This window comes from Canis lupus, chromosome 24 (genome assembly GCF_048164855.1).
Source record: "Canis lupus baileyi chromosome 24, mCanLup2.hap1, whole genome shotgun sequence".
Lineage (NCBI taxonomy): Eukaryota > Metazoa > Chordata > Mammalia > Carnivora > Canidae > Canis > Canis lupus.
The window spans coordinates 21,053,697-21,070,320 of record NC_132861.1 but is presented as its reverse complement, the minus strand read 5'-3'; the positions used below and the strand labels follow the sequence as shown (position 1 = coordinate 21,070,320).

Below are 16,624 nucleotides of genomic sequence, written 5' to 3'. Positions count from 1 at the left end.
CCCCCACCTGAAGGGATACACACTTCTCTGTTCTGACCAGCAATCAAATCTGTTTGAAATCACACCGAATCCTTGAACTTAACTTGTAGGTAATCCAAGTCTGAATATTGCCAGAAAGGGCCTAACTTTAAACAAGCGGTCTAGCAGTCTCTGCTATTAGTGATAGAAAGGAGCCACTGTGACCGGTTGGCCAATATATTAATGTCTCCCTCCCCACCAGACTCAACCTTGACCTTCTTTTAGAACCCCTCCTCCCTGACCCCCACCCTCTCCCACAGAGATAGTGCCTTTTAACTTCAAATAAAGCAAGAGTAGATTTTGGATGCCTGCCTGTGCTTTGTATGGATGTTGCTGAAAGCTTTGCACATAGAAGGAAGTTTGTGCAGGGCCTCATTTGGGAGAGATGAAATATTTTAATAGCAGTGTTTATGTTCTCAGTCTGTAGATAACCAAAAACCAGCAAAGATTTTACATCAGGCTTTGAAATGAAAAATATCACCCACTCAATGGAAACACAAATTTCATCCCTTGTGCCCTCTGGCCCTCTCAACGCGATTAGTGTTCCTCTAGATTTTCCTGCTCTCCTTGAGCTTTCTGAGTCACCACAGAAGGAGACCCAACTCAATGTCTGGCCAAGTATTGCAGGTCTCACATTCTCAAGAAAAGCAGACTTGAAAGGTTTCCTCTCAGAGTTCCCTAGGCTCCTCAGACAGTCTGGAGCAGAAACTGTCTTGGGACCCATGATAGAGTAGAGACCAGAATTGTAGCAGGCAGGGAGAGTTCAAAAGGGCAACGCCAGCCCACAGTTAAATTCTAGGCAGCAGCTTTGAGACCAGTCGGCCCTGCCTCTCACAGACGGAGGGAGTGTTCCCAGACCCCACACTCAATCTTCACCACACAAGTTTTGCTCTTTGAGGGATTCAAGCCTGTGATTCCCAATCATTTTTCCTCTCCCTAAAGATGGGAACTTATACAGACAAAGCAAATTCTTTAATGTCACTGTGAGGACAGTTTTAACGAATGTCTCTGGATTCATGCTTGTGGGCAGACGTGTGCACACGCACACTCTTCTAAGATTAAGTGTGCTTGAAAATCTGATTTATATAAGCAAAGAGAACAGTTCATTTTTAATAATTGACTGGGTTAAAATAGATGTTCCTCACTGGAAAAGTCACCAATGCACACTCAAACAAAACACATACCATTCAAATTAGCTGCCTTGGCTGAACTTATTTTTATATCACTTTAGTCTGTGCTCTCCAAAAATAAATTGAGTCTATGTTACACATTCCTAATGAGAACAATTTTAACAAACAGACTGTATGCATGTGAATCATGAACATATAAGAGTATAAACGTTTGTAAGAAGCAAATTTTTGAAAGCAATTGCCTTGAATCTATTACATGGGACATAGCTTTCTCTTTCCTCTAATTTTAAACTTGACCTTTATTCCAACATCTAATCTGCCATGTCTCAGAGCAAAGTGTCCCAGGGAGAGGGTAATTAACGTGAACATCAAAAGAGCAGCTGTCACAGGCAGAGGAGCTCTCTTAGCTCTTCCTCTTTTGCAATAGTTTTCAGACACTACAGTGTGGGCAACTTACATGTGGCTCCCAGGGCAGGACATGATCTCACTCAGGGATGTCCAACTGTACATTCATGTGTTGTGAAAAAGTTGTGTCAAAGATCAACAGAGATAATACACATGAGGGAAGAGTAAGTTCTCATGGAATGGGGATGGGAGAGGAAATCAGGAGAACTTCATGGAGGAGGTAATATTTGAGCTGTGTCTTAAAGGATATGTAGGCATCTTCCAAAAGGACAAATGGGGGGGTGGGGAGGGGAGAGATTCTAGGAGATTACAGTGCATATGAAAGTCTGAACCATGGTGGGGATGGGTAACAGTTGGGCAGTGGCTGGAGACATGGCTAGAAAGGCTGCAGGAGGGTAAAAACCATCTTTAGGTTGAGGTCTTCTGCTCATTGAACACAGGAATATTGAGAAGCAGAATGACATGACAAAATCAGAGAAAAGGAGCGGTATAAACATCAGCATGTAAGAAAAGCCATAAATGATGCTATTTTTGTAAAAAAATTACACATATTAACATAAGAAAATTTAACAATGCTATCTGAGTTTTGCAATTTTAGAGGCGCTATTTCTCAATTTTTTAACATTGCTAGGAGTATATATTGCTTATACAATATAAAGGGGGAAATCATTAAATGTGCACGTACAGAAAGGAGAGAAGAATTGGCGAAGAGGAGTTCCTATGGAAAGAACCCAGTGGCTTTCTTTAGCTGACCACACACACAGGCCGTGCTAAGGAGTGGCTCTGGTGGCTCAAACACCTGTGTTAAATGCAAACTTAACTAAAAGCAGCACAGGGTCTAGATTAAGGACACAGATGAGATGGTTGTTAATAGTCCTACTACTTCCTGTGTTTATTAGAACAGTTCTGAAATGTTACATCCAGTTCTGAGGACCACAATTTAAAGAGCTGAAATTGAGTTCGTCCGGAAGAGGACTGTCAGAATGAGAAGGATGTCTGAAAGCCAAGTTATAAAGAAAGATTTATGGTATCTTAAGATGTTTATACTGAAGAAGAGATAACTTATGGGGGTCACTGTGGCCATCTTCAAATACTTGATGAGCTGCCATGTTAATTAGAGATAAAACATCCTCCAGAGTTCTCAAAGCCAGAACTAATACCAATAGCTAGGAGTTACAGGGAGGCCAGTCTTGGCCGGACACAGAAAAAACAATTTTCGATCACAGAGTTATGGCTAGAAGTGACAGAGATCTATCTAACAGCTTCAGAGTTGACAACAGTGACTCATTTTGAGGCACAATGACTTATCACTAAGACCTTTCAGCTGGTCAGTGGGAGAACAAGGGCCAGACTGATTCTCATGCTGCCAACTCCAATATTCTCCCCACACCACACCACACCCCACCATCATGCCACCTCCTAGCCACAGTAGATGCCCAGCAATGGTTTGGCTTTCCCAGGAAATGGGTTCCCAGTCTCTAGATGTATCTGAGCCCAGGCTGGATGACAACCTGTTTAAGGGGGCTCCTAGGGAATGCTTGTGATAGGCAGGATGTTGGAATGGATAACCTCTAAGACTGCTCTGTAGTTTAAGATGTTATAATTTCAATTTGGAGAAATAAACTGAAGATTAGGATTGTGTTCAAATGGGCTCTAATAATCAGAAAAGAGAAGTCTAGGCACTTTGGAAGAGTGGCTGGAAAACAAAGGTCGAAGAAACTTCTTTTATAGTTTACCAGTTTCTTAGCAGGGCCCATCATGGTTATTATTACTCTCATTACATTGGTACATCACTCCCACAGCCCACATTTGGCAGGAGCCAGGGGAGTGAGGAGAAAACGATCTTTCTGCTTTGGTCCCTACCCTGCCAACTAGAAAGTGTGATATCCCTACAAAAAGGGATTGAGTCCATATGGGTGTGCCCTGAGGAATGGCACAATGCCACCTGGAAACCGTCACAGAACACACTAGAAAAACACTCAAAGCATTTTCATTCATTTTGACCTATGCCAAGAAAAGACTCACCCTCTTCTGCTCCCCACCTCCACCCACCACACTTAAAACAAATCCACATACCCATTAGTAACTCAGCCATTTATTTGGCTCACAATCATAGGAAAAGGGCTGAATTGCTTACCTCACTAGTTGCATATCCAGATCCTGAATCTATACTTAAAAGAATGTTCAGTACAGGATTTCCCTCATTACCAGTGAACTGTAGACGACAAATTCATTAATTAAAAGCTATTTTCTGGCTCCTGGTATGTCTGTACTTTGGGAAAGAGATTAAGATCTGTGGAGCACAGTACATTGGCCTACAAAACCGGAACCCGCTTCTGTAGTGTAAGCTGGCTCCAAAAGTTATGTCCATAAGCATGTGACTAAATTAATCTAAGACAAAATCATTAAATAGATTGCAATATCATCTTTGCTGAGTTCACTGTGTGCCCCGGAGTAACTATTCTTCCTTGCATTACCTTGAGCCCCTTTCGAAGAAGACCTACCATACAATCCCCTTCCCTACAAAGATGTAGCCATTCCTAATCTCACATGGTCAAGGCCATGCCCTATGCCTCCCATGATGGCTACTAGTTACTGAAATCAACGTTCTCCTCCATCTTCATCATCATCACCACCACCACCATCACTGCTTCTATTTATTGAATACCCTCTAGTTGTCAAATACTGTGCTATGTATTTTACATACATAATCTCATTAATTCACTACCTTTTTTTTTTTTTTTTTTTTTTTTACCCTCATCTTTCAAATCCTTGAAATGACTCACCCAAGTCAAAACTATCAAGTGTTGGAGGTGGGATTCAAACAAGCTTTTGCTGACTCCCAAGTCTGTTAACCCACACACACACTAGAGGACTTGAGAGAAGCTTGCCAAGCACGATGAATGGTCTTCTCCAACTGCCACTGGAAATCATATATTGAATATTGTATAACCCTTTTCCAATGAGGGAAAAGTGAGGCTTGAGGCAAAAATGAGGCTTGATAAGGAAGTAAACTTGGAGCCTGCTCTGACCAGGAGGAAAGCAGGGGGAAGACATGACCGAAGGTGGTGTTTAATAATGAAGGACGGGAGAGATGTGGGGACCCCAGAAGCAGGTTAGAGAGAAAGGGGAACTTGTTTAGAAATGGTATGGTTTGACTCAGGCCACATGAGATGGTCTAAGAAGCCTGGAAGGAGTCTTTTTGCCTGATACACGGAGGTCAGTTAGGGTTTGAGGTAACATTCTGAGGGGAATTTTTTGATCCAGGAAAAAAAAAAGTACAAAACGTTCCTAAGGGCCAAAGTATAGAAAGAGGTTTCTAGCCTACAGATGATATATTTATAAAATATATTTTATAAGAAATACCATGTATACTATAGAAATAAATTACCTATAGGAAAATGACATAGAAAAAATTGGTCCTATTATAAATCATGTTGTTCTGGTCAAGCAGCAAGAATTAGTCACTCACTCCTCTATTAATTTATTCACAAGTATTTATTGAATCCTATCGTACTATTTACAAAGTGCTCTATCTATAAGAAGGTATGCAGCAAATGTATTCCTTAAATGGAAAATGTGCAGTATCTGCTTCCTTCCCCCAGTGGGACTGTGGTCACCTGAGGATCTCAGAGAGTATCAGAGATGTGAATCTGATGAGGAGCTCTGAGGCTCTGCAGCTAGCCTTCAGGGAAAGGGGAAAGGCAAAGAGTTTTGAGAGCCTGACTGTGCCCTGGCCTGAAGGAACCTGAGTTGAGTTGACTTCTCTTTGGTTCTGCATTTCTGTAACTGGTGCTGACCTAAAAATTTTTTTTTGCGCAGGCTATAATGACTCCCTCTGCCAGCAATCATCCTACTCTGAGTAGTCCTCTGTGGAGAACATGGCCTGTCCCAACTCCTACTGATGTGGTACCAGTAGAGCTCCCCACCAGGGAAACAAGTTCTTCAGTTCATTCACTAGTATTTTTTCTGTAAGCATGTGATTGTTGAAAGAAAAAAAAAAAAAGTCTGTCATCTACTGCACATATATTCAAATATTTTATATGTAGTGAAGCTTAAGAGAGCCCCCATCTCCTATGTGTGACCTGTGGCTATGTGATGGCCGTGACCCTGAGGCTCCTCATACGTGGAAAGGAAAGAATGTGTCCAATTTGTAAGGTTCTTGTGAGAATTTGATTGATGAAGGATACCACTTAATAGTATTTGGCACACATAGCAGGAATCCACAGTGTCTGGAGATTGGGTCTAAATTCCCTGGAAAGACAATGAAATAATTTTATATATTAAAACAATGTAGCTATGGATTTCAAGCTCCGAGATGAAAAATCTATCAAAATCTTTGTGTGAAGTATGGCATTTTTATGTGTTTTAAATTCAATCATGTTTAAATGCTCAATATTAGTGATTATTATATTAAGAAGCAATTTTAAATAATCAGAATTTGTAAGTAAATTTGTAAATGTATTTGAGCCTTATCTCACAGTGTTTGCAATTATTATAAAATAAAAATTTTACTGAATCCTTAAAATAGAATTGTCTATTTCTTTCTCTCTCTCTCTCTCCTCCTTCTCTCTCTCCTTCTCTCTAAACCAAAATCATGGGGAAATAAGATTTTTAGAGAATGGATTAAGAGAACATGACAAAGTAATAAAGCCTAAACATGGTTCATTAGGAAGGAATGACTAGAATTCTAATCCTTTGCAGGTTCAGCATGATGAGAGAAACAAAAAGAATACCATATTCCTCTCTTGACACCAGGGCAGAATATTTCCTTAGGCTATGTACTAGCTATCTGACAAAGAAAGGTGCCACGTATAATACTATAATTCATGTAAATCAAGTGGATATGATTTTAACTGGAGAGAAAGAATCTCAAAGTTTTAAGTGAGGATAAAGCAAAGACTCCAGTGTCCCTACAGAGAAGCACAGGAACCCGGGGGACTTGCTGGTAAAACTTCCAGTTGGAGAAATGCTATTGCTTGAAAGCCAAAGACAAAGTCTTTGGAAAACATTGTGGGAAAAACATATTCCATGGAAATGTGTGTCCTAAAACTTTTCCATATGAAAAATTAAAAAGTATTCCTTCCTACCCAGCAGTGATCTAATGTATAAACAGCTTAAGAATGAGAGGAAAGAACTACTGAGAGATTTTAGGTTTAGGTTCAAGCTTAACTTTCATGAACCCTCAGACTTCTAGTTTGTTCTTTGATTGAAAGAATGTCTGAAAACTAAAAATGCATCAGATATTATGCTAAAGATCACATGGTACATTTCCCCCTCTTTGGTAACTTCTATCACCCTATTGAGGTTGAATCACACACACTTCTCAAGAAAGGCAGAATTCAGTGGATGACAAAATGATTGTTCAGCTCTGACTTTTGAGACTTTGAAAGTTGTTAAGAAAAACATCAGGCATGAGAGTGTTCTGGATTTCAGGTTCAATAACCAAGGCACCTGAGGAGAAAACAGAAGTCTTACCTTGATGTCTCATAGCTAGGCAATGAATATCCACACTCAGTCTTGGGACACCGAGGACTGAGAACTTTTCAATATGCTCATGAGTGAGGCAGATGTTAGATGAGTGAGATGCTCATGAGTGAGGCAGATGTTAGACCTGGTATAGGGGGGTGATAAAAATCCCTCTTGGGCAGGGGGAATATTTTTCTGAACAAATTTGGAGGGGATCAGACTAAGGTTAATTTGCTGTGTCCCTTTCCATATACTCAGTACCCCCTGCTTCTCTAGATCTCATGTGAGTATGGAGGAAGAGCATGAAAGAGAGATAAAAATCTCTGAATTTGAGGGGAAATCCAAAATCAGAAAGGTCCCATATTGCAATCTGGTACTTGGAAGTAGGTCACCCAGCCTCAAGCCAAAAGGAATTAGTCATAGTAGAGTAGCAAAAGGGATGGGTGTGTTTAGGCTCCCACCTGCTTCCCCAGTGCCCAGAGCCAGAGCACAGCATGAGGGAAAGTCAGAAGTTTCCAGATGCTCCAGTGGGTGTGAGATGAGAAGGCCAAAGATCCTAAAGATCCTGGAGTCAATATGAGGAGGGCAAAGGATGTGCAGAGTTTGAGGCTAGAAGGCAGAGTAGGTTTTCAACAGGGACAGGGAATACTCAGAGGGCAAACACAGAGGGCAATGCCATCTCAGTGAAGGCCAGGTCAGACCAGAAAGATCTTCCCCTGCAGCTACAATACTGCATGGCTCTCCTCTTGTCACAGGTTCCTCCTGCCTCAGAAAAGAGGACAGGATGGATGAGTGGAGCCCTTTGAGACTGAGTAGTTACCCGAGAGACATCAAGTTAACCTGGAAAAGCCTACTTTGAAACAGGAATACTTGAATAGGTAAGTTCTAGTCTAACTCCCTTTTCATCAAGTAGAGCAAGTTGAGTTCATATGTTATAAATAAAGGTGCTTTTCTACCAACAAATGGTTGTAGATTTTAAAAACCTACTAGATATGATTATTTAGTGGGCTGCTGAACTGGAGAATCGGAGAAAGGATAAGATTGGTGGAGTCAGTATAACCAGCACACGTTGTTTTTTAGATTTTTAACCTAAGAAATACATTTGCACGGGCCTAACCCATTGATCTGCAGTCTAGCTTTTATTTTTTGGTGAGAGAAACTAGGGATTTAAACTATGCACAAGTGGGGTATGTGGGAGGAAAAAAAAACATTTTAAAACCTTTTAAATTTACTGTTCGTGGTTACAAGTTTCCTTAGGAGACATAATATTTTTTTTCTCTCGTCTAAAAAAATAATTTGGACCAACCTCAAAAAAGCTGGGTTTAATGTTTCTCAGACTGTTTCCAAGCAGACTGAAATACCAACAAATTCATATCCACAGGGAGAGGTTTATGGTTCACCAAGTTTGCATGATTCATGCTGAAGAGCTTAAACGCCTAAGATGCATGATGTGCCTTCTGAATGCGATGTATGGAACACATACCACAGCCCAGGATTTCTTACAGACTGCCTGACTCAGGAGGGTCACCACTGAGGAAGTGGAGTCACTTTGGAAAGGGAGGCAAGAGCAAGAGAATGGGCTATATTTCACATTCACTTTTGATCTGCATGAGAAAAGCATTCTGGTGGCAGCTTCAGAAATTTGAGTTAGACCAATCTCAGGACCAACAATATCAGATGCTTATTCACATCCTCTCCAAAGCAACAGTTCTTGAGGCTGAAAATGAGTTACAAATCTTTTTTTTTTTTTTTCCTAATAAGGTAAAGTCAGGAAAAAGTCATCAGGATAAAATCTGTCAGAGTTAGAGAATTTAACATATGTGAAAAGGCATTTTAAATGGGCCATATGGTTGCATAAATAATTTTGTGAAAATTATTTCACAAGGTGGTACGATATTATCAGTTACTATTGCTATTATTTTCACTTCCAGTCATCAGCAGCTCCAACAGGCCAGAGATCACTGGTCACATATCCACATGCTGTGGTCCATCTGGCCATGGGGGGTTGTGGAGACTTTAGGTCTAATTACTAATACATGGCTGTGCTCTGAGACTAACTTCTTTTTATCAGAAAATGCCACAATACTTACTTGAATCACAGAAATGGCTGTAAAATAAAGCAATGGATGTAAGTTGTTCTGGATATACAATATTCAAATCATTTTTTTTCTTTTTGCTTAGGGAGAGAGCACACTGGAGGCACAGAGGGAGCAGGAGAGAAAAAATCCCAAGCAGGTGGTGGTATCTCTCAGATTTTTGGCTCTAGTTCCATTTCTCTGTTACTTTTATTTTCAAGTGCCTACTTCACGTTTCCACGTGGAAATGTATAATCAATCATACTCCAAACTTAACATGGCCAAAACAGAACTCTTGATTCACTCCACCTTCCAAACTGTTCCTCCTTTACCATCATCATATCCATAAATATCACCTTTCACCCTGTTCTTAGATCCAAATGCTGGGGTCATTCTTGATTATTTTCTTTCCCTTCCATACCAAATACTATCCACCAGAAAATCCTACTGCCTATCTCCTGAACCCTCATCACTTCAATGCCCTCCACTGACTACCATCACCCTCGCAGGCCAGCATAATTATTTGCCTCAACTACAATAATCAAGTGATATTGCTTTTTTCCTTGCTATGTCCAGCCTAATTCTCCATGCAGCTGCCAGCAAGAGATCTTAAAAATTAAATTAGATCACATAACTTCCTTAAAATTTTCCTGTAGCTTCCCATCATACTTTGAATAAACACCCAACTCCTTACCCGGGCCTGCTAATTTCCTGTTCGTTTTTCTAATTTCATCTTCCACCTCTATCAGACCTCCTTCCTGACATGCTTTACTCACTCTGACGGCCCTTCCAACATCTCTCTTATTTAAGCTCCCAATCATCAAGCTCCTTTACACTCCAGGGCTTTTAAACTTGATCTTTCTCTGCTGTTAATATTCTTCCCTGAGATCCTTGCATAAATAATTGAAATAAATCCCCCCGTGTCATTCTCTCTATATCCCTCTCCTCTGCCTTTTCTTCCCTTAGTACTTGTCAATACTCAAAATTATATTGTTTAGCCATTATTTTTATTGTCTCTCAAAGTAAAATCTAAGCTTCATTAGGGCAGAGGCTTTATCTGTCTTGTTCCCTGTTCTACTCTCCCTGCCCAGAATATTGCTTAGCACGGTCGAGCAATGAGTCATGCACATTAGGTCCTCACCAAGTATCTGTACAGCGTATGTAAAAGAAAGGATGAATGACTGAGCCAGACATTGTTTAGGATGATGGAAGTGAGTCAGTGAGGTAGGTATAACACATTTTACTCTGAGATACTCCATGATACTTTGGTCGAATCCTGATTTTTGATTCTGTTTAAAATAATACAACTGTTCTTCTTCAGACTGTTCTCATATAAAAATCATCACCATGTAATAAGCTTAAGAAGCACAAGAACGGAAAATAATAGTCAGCATAATTTAACAGTATTTGGAAAGCAATATTTGGAAAACCACAATTATGATCTTATCTCAGATTTGTTCTGGAAGACATTAATAGTAATTTTACTTCGGAGCACAGAGGAATCTGCATTCAGATCAACTCATTTGAATAAACATAAATGCAATCATTACTTAGGCACATGGAATAAGCAATATGACAAAAGGAAGTATACTAAGCAGTGTACTCATAATAATCTTAATGAAGTAAGGATGACCACAACTTTAAAAACACAGAAGAGATCAGCATTGATAACTTGCCAAAAAAAAAGTTAGTAGTAGAGAGGCTTCTCAGATACAAATGAGCTATAAATTCTTTATAAGGTTTATATACATTTCAGGTTCTCCTAACCATCAAAGAAGAAAAACATGGATGCAGTCTTCTTAAATTTACACAAAGACCATTATTATAGGCTCCAAACATTCAAGGGAGATAAAATTCTTGTCAAACAAAAAAAGCTTTGGGCTTTTTAGTCCTTATGATTCTGAATTTTTCTTTTTTTTTTAAGTATTTTTATTACTGCTTATTTGTGTGTGCATAACATATAATATGTTTTGTTGTATAACATTTCCCCAAAACGCACTGGCTTAAAACAACAGTTAACATTTATTATCTCACTGTTTCCATGGGGCAGGAATTTGGCAGTATTCTAGCTTGTTGATTTTGGCTCAGTTTCTCTCACAGGTTGTAGTCATGCTGGCCAGGGGACACTTCTAAGGTGGAGACACTTCTAAGGTGGTTCACTCCCCTGGCTGGCAAATTGGTGCTGGTTGTGGGTAGGAGGCCCCAGTCTCTATCCATGTGGGCCCCTCCAACCGGGCTGGTGAGTATTCTTACAAAATGGAGGCTCAAACTAAAATGTAAGCTTCATTAGGGCAAGGCTTTATCTGTCTTGTTCCCTGTTCTACCCTCCGTGGAGGTAGGCATGGAGGTATGAAGGAGGAGGCCATGATGCCTTTTATAAGCCTGGCATGGAAGTGATGCATTGTCACCTCCACTACACACTATCGGTCACACAGACCCAGTCTGAATCAGTATGAGAGGAGATGACAGAAAAATAAGAAAGCAGCAGGCAAAATTGATAGGGTCCATCTTGAATGCCGGCTATAACAGAGTTCTTATGAGCTCATTCCTCTCAAATCCCTTCCAGTTGAAAAGTAAGGGATACAGGAACAGAGAGAGAGCTTTCTCTGGTTGTAGACAGGGGTAGGGGGGCGGGGACAAGGAGAAGGTTAGTAGTAGAAATGTTGAGGTATCTGAATTTGGGACCCGAATGGCCTTCCAAATGCTAAATGAATTAACTATATGCATACTCCTTACTTTCTCCTTCCACTTAAAATGACATGATAAATAAAGGATTAAGTTACTAATATTAAGAGAAGAAGTAGGAAGAATCTATCTAACATTAGCTGCTTTTTAGTAGTCAAGTGGTTGCTACCTGGCCTCCAAAGATAACTAATAAAAATATTCTTAATTTCAACTGAGATTTTTCAAAACTCTCTTGCTTGTTCACTTTTCCCATCATTACATAAATGCACTATTAATATATCAGAGGCTTTTTATCCTCACAACAAAGTTTTGGTCACAAGTCCCTGCCACCTCTTCCTCCTTCTCCACTTCCTTCTCTTCTCACTCTCTAAATTATTCTGTAATTATTTACACTGGAAGTCTTCAAAGATTTTATATACTGGAAGCAATAACAGACAATATACAATGGGAATTTAAGTAAGTTTTTCAGTCATTAAAAAGTAATTCTGTGTTATGGAGGCCACCAGTAGATATAAATGGCAATATATACATATATTTATAATAGGCATAATTTATATATATAAAATAAATATGTATAATGTTTTTATTTTTTTAAGATTTTATTTATTTATTCATGAGAGAGAGAGTGAGAGGCAGAGACACAGGCAGAGGGAGAAGCAGGCTCCATGTTGGGAGCCCAACGTGGGACTCGATCCCAGGTCTCCAGGATCACACTCTGGGCTGAAGGCGGTGCTAAACCGCTGAGCTACCCGGGCTGCCCTATATAATGTTTTTATATATGTAAAATTTTATATATATACATATATATATATCTCCTACATCATATCCTATGCTGATGCTAATATATTCATTGAATAGTTAGCAGGGATCATTTACAAGTTCTAAATAGCTGTCATGTGAAAACAAAAAAAAAGAGGGGGGGAGTGCTGGTGAGTGCATTCTCACCTACCCTACAAGCACACAACTGCAGAACAGACTTTTAAAAGGTACAAATTCAGAGTCATTTTAGTACCCGCACCCTCACATTATACACTTTGCCCAAGAAAACAATTCCTCCATTCTAAGGAAAAGCACATTGACCTTTGCCTTTTCATTGAGAAAGTTACAGTAACTGATTAGATTACTGCAAAGAATGAAAATAACTTCAGCATGATCCTCAAGCAAAGGACTGTTAAGTCTGAGCCTGACCTTGTGAATTCCTATGTTTGGCAAGGGTGCTGGGTAAGACAGTGGGACTTCGTGTTTAACAGAGCATTGATCTGTCGAACATTCCAGCTCTGACTCACTGGAAGCGGCTGCTAATGTTCTGTGTAATCCTCAGAACACCATTTAGGAAAAAGTGCTTATTTCATCTCCCTCAGTTCTGTGAACAGGACCAGCTTTCCCATGCTACTGACTGAAACAGAGTTCCTATGGCCTGTCACTCCACCTACTCTTTTCTCTATCATTCTAACCACTAAAATCACCATCAAAGATGGAGAATATTTATAAATAACTGTAGGAATGATACAATGTTTATTTAGTCTGTTGGCCAGAAAGTCACTATCCTCTGAAATGAACACGATACATGTGCATGCCATCCTTCCAGAGCTGAGCAGAAATTCTAGAGTCCTTGTGCTTGCATGAACTGTGCTGGTATTGTCAAGAAATTTTAATGCCTCCAACTTGATATTAATAATGGCTTGATATTTATTAAGTAATGACTATATTAAGGAAAGTGATGTTTAGAGACATTAAGTACCATACCCAAGGCCACATACAGTCATTAAAGGGAGAAGCCAGAAATGGAGCTCTGGGGTTTCTGACTCCAAAGTTATTACATATTATTATACTGTACCCCTAATGAGGTAATTTACACTGAATAAATTTTAGTAAGTCAAAACATCTAAAATTAATTATTTGCTTTTCTAATTCAACAAACCTTAATATGAACATACATTTATCAGGCCAGAATAAGGTGAGACTCAAATCTGATTTTACTTGGACCTATGATTTCCTGATAAAGCAAAACGTAATGAACAAATCTGAGGGCAAAGAGTCAATGTTCCTGAGCACATGTGGTAGTAAAAAGTTTACAGTTGGAAAGGTTTCATTCAACCATCCTTCTCTCTCTTGCACACACCATCCTTAGTATTTCCCCAAAAGTAACCAGTTTCTTGGGACTGTTTAGATCACAAGCAGATGCTACTTATGCTACTTGAGGAGCTCCAAAGACGTAAAATATGACCTCATTAATGTAACATCTATTTGGTCAATTTCCCTTAAGTCCATTTACTGAGTGAGGCTTCAATGACACAGAAAACAGAGATAAATCACCTACCCAAATAACTATTCCAGTCCACCAAATAAGGACAATAAAATAGTGGGAATTAAAATGAAGAAGAGTTCCATGTAGAAGCATCAGGAAAGGCTTTGTGAGGAGATATTTGAGCAGGGCTCTGAAGAACAACCAGGAGAGGAGTATAGGAGAACAGGGGGAAGAGTGTTCAATGTTAAAGCCAGTTAAATACAATGATTTTTTTTTTAACCACATTAAATTTTTCTTGTAAGAAAATCTATCTTTGACCTCAATCTGTTAAAACTGTAGTGAGTTATGACACTACTTTTTCTCAAAAAAGATACACTTCTTAAAATGTGCCTTATTTTAAATAAAAAGTACACTAAAAGTGCTCAATTTTGTAAAAAAAAATATATATATATAATTTCTACAGGTGGCGAATATAGCCTAGAGTCAGCCACAAGTCACATACCCCTACCCTTGAGTGTAGGCAGAACCTGTAACTTGTTTCTACTCAACACTTGACCTACAGAATCCATGAGAGAATAAATATGTGTTGTTTTAAGCAAACTGTCATACTGAGAAATGCTTTTGAGGATATCTACATGGCAGAAATTTCAGGCAGCCTCCACCCAATGGTAAGAAATTAAGGTCCTCAGCCCTACTTCTGAAAAGAAATGAACTCTGGCAACAACCTGAAAGAGTTTGGAAACAAATTCTTCCCTAGGTGAACCTTCAGATGAGAATGCAGCCCAGCTGCCACCTTGATTATAGCCTTGTGAGACCCTAGGCAGATGACCCAGTTGACCTATCCTTGGTCACTTGACCTAAAGAATCCACAACATAATAAATACTAAGCTTGTGGTAATTTATTACACAGCAATAGAAAACTAATAAACTGCAGACATCCACAAGAGAAATGTTTTTGAAGGATTTGATGCATTCACTTCAGTCTTACTTAGAACTATCTTCTAAATCATGCTTGTTTGAATGATTCAGCTACACTAGTGGTTAAAATAATCAGGTAAGCTTGTTAAATTACACACTGCTTGCTTCCTCCCCACTTCTCTGCTCCCTCCTCCCACCAGAGTTTCTGATTCCTTGATTTGGAGCCGGAGAATCTGCATTTCCCATAAATTCCTAGCTGATAATGTTGCTGGTTTGGGGGACCACATTTCAAAACCACTGGTCTATACCAGTTTATTTTCTAAACATTTTTGTGTCAATTTACATCTCTAAAGCAAAAGAACTATGATATGTACTTTTTAAATATTATCTAAAATAGTGAAGTCTTTGCGTCATTATTTTAACATTGTCTCCTGTCCCTCCATCCATTATCCATAGTTCTATTTTAAAGAAACAATTACAAATAAACTCAGAAAACAAAAAACAATAGGAACACAAAATGAGAATAAGAAAAGGGATCCAACTTTTCCCAACATTTCAGTTGCGACTTGGTAGTAAAGATCCTACACTACTACTAAAATAGGGACAAAATATCTGTGGCAAAAATGTTATTCTAGCAGTTATAATCTTTCAAAATGTTGGAATTCCTTTGATGATATTTATAGTAACTCAACTGTAAGATGTCAATATTCTCTAGAAAGCCTCTAATAACAAGCTAAAATTTAGCTTGGGAAAGTTGCTTGGCTTCCCTAAAACTAGGGGAACAGATAATATGACCTGCAGGCCTTTGCAACTCTTTATCCCTTGGATTAACTGGATGGACATGTTGGCCTCTTTTTCTACACACAATTAAATTTCTCTGCCTTTTCTACATATGGTGACCATATAGCCTCAATTTCCTCAGATAGTTGTAGTTTCATATTCTATCTCATTGTCATAGCATGTGTCTGAATTTTGACTTGAAAATATGGTCATCCATCATCTGTATACTTTTTCACTGTTAAGAATAATAACTACAGTTGAAACTCGGCTACATATCCTCTGCCTTTATGGTCCTCTCTCAATTTCCATGCCCTTGCCAAGCATTGGCCATGCTTTTACACAGGAGTAGGAACTAACCCTCAAAGTGAAGGTGAAGACTCCTCATCCAAAGCCTCAACCTCAGTGCAGGGTCCTGCTGTAGGATCCCATGGATCTCTGACCATTTGTCCACTTGTTACTTACTCATTTGTCTGGCTGGTTAGAGTAGAACACTCACACCACTATACAGGAAAGTATGAGAAACCTCAGGATACAGAAGAAAAATAGTAATAATAACAGCTCTGTTAATGAGTATCTACTGTGTGTCTCTATCTATACACTGATACGATTAGTAAATGATATCCTATCTGATCGAAAATCTGATTCTTTTTAGTCTTTGCTCCAAGGTGTCTACTTATCAGATAAACTCTACTTTAGCCTTGATACTTTATGGCTGGCTTCCAGGTGTGAATTGCTTTCTCTCTGGAGACATCTTCAACCTCAGTATGCTTATTTGATCATGCATATTTCTTAGAAAAATGGCAAGTACCTTTTTGTAGATCCTACTCCTATATCATTTCATTCCTGGCTTCCCTGGTATTCAATTATTACTCTACTTCTTTTGGCTGTTTTCCTCT

General features: G+C 39.2%; 2 protein-coding genes across 7 annotated transcripts in view; one reads left to right on the top strand and one right to left on the bottom strand.

Annotated features, from left to right (window-relative positions):
* The window catches only part of CBR4 (carbonyl reductase 4), a 208,805-nt gene extending 202,719 nt beyond the window's left edge, over window positions 1-6,086 (top strand). Inside the window, exon 7 of the transcript XR_012016379.1 lies at window positions 5,376-6,086. The gene's annotated coding sequence lies outside the window, so the exon portion shown is untranslated. The remainder of the gene's footprint in view (window positions 1-5,375) is intronic.
* The window catches only part of PALLD (palladin, cytoskeletal associated protein), a 409,438-nt gene that overhangs the window by 139,968 nt on the left and 252,846 nt on the right, over window positions 1-16,624 (bottom strand). The gene's annotated exons all lie outside the window — the stretch shown is intronic.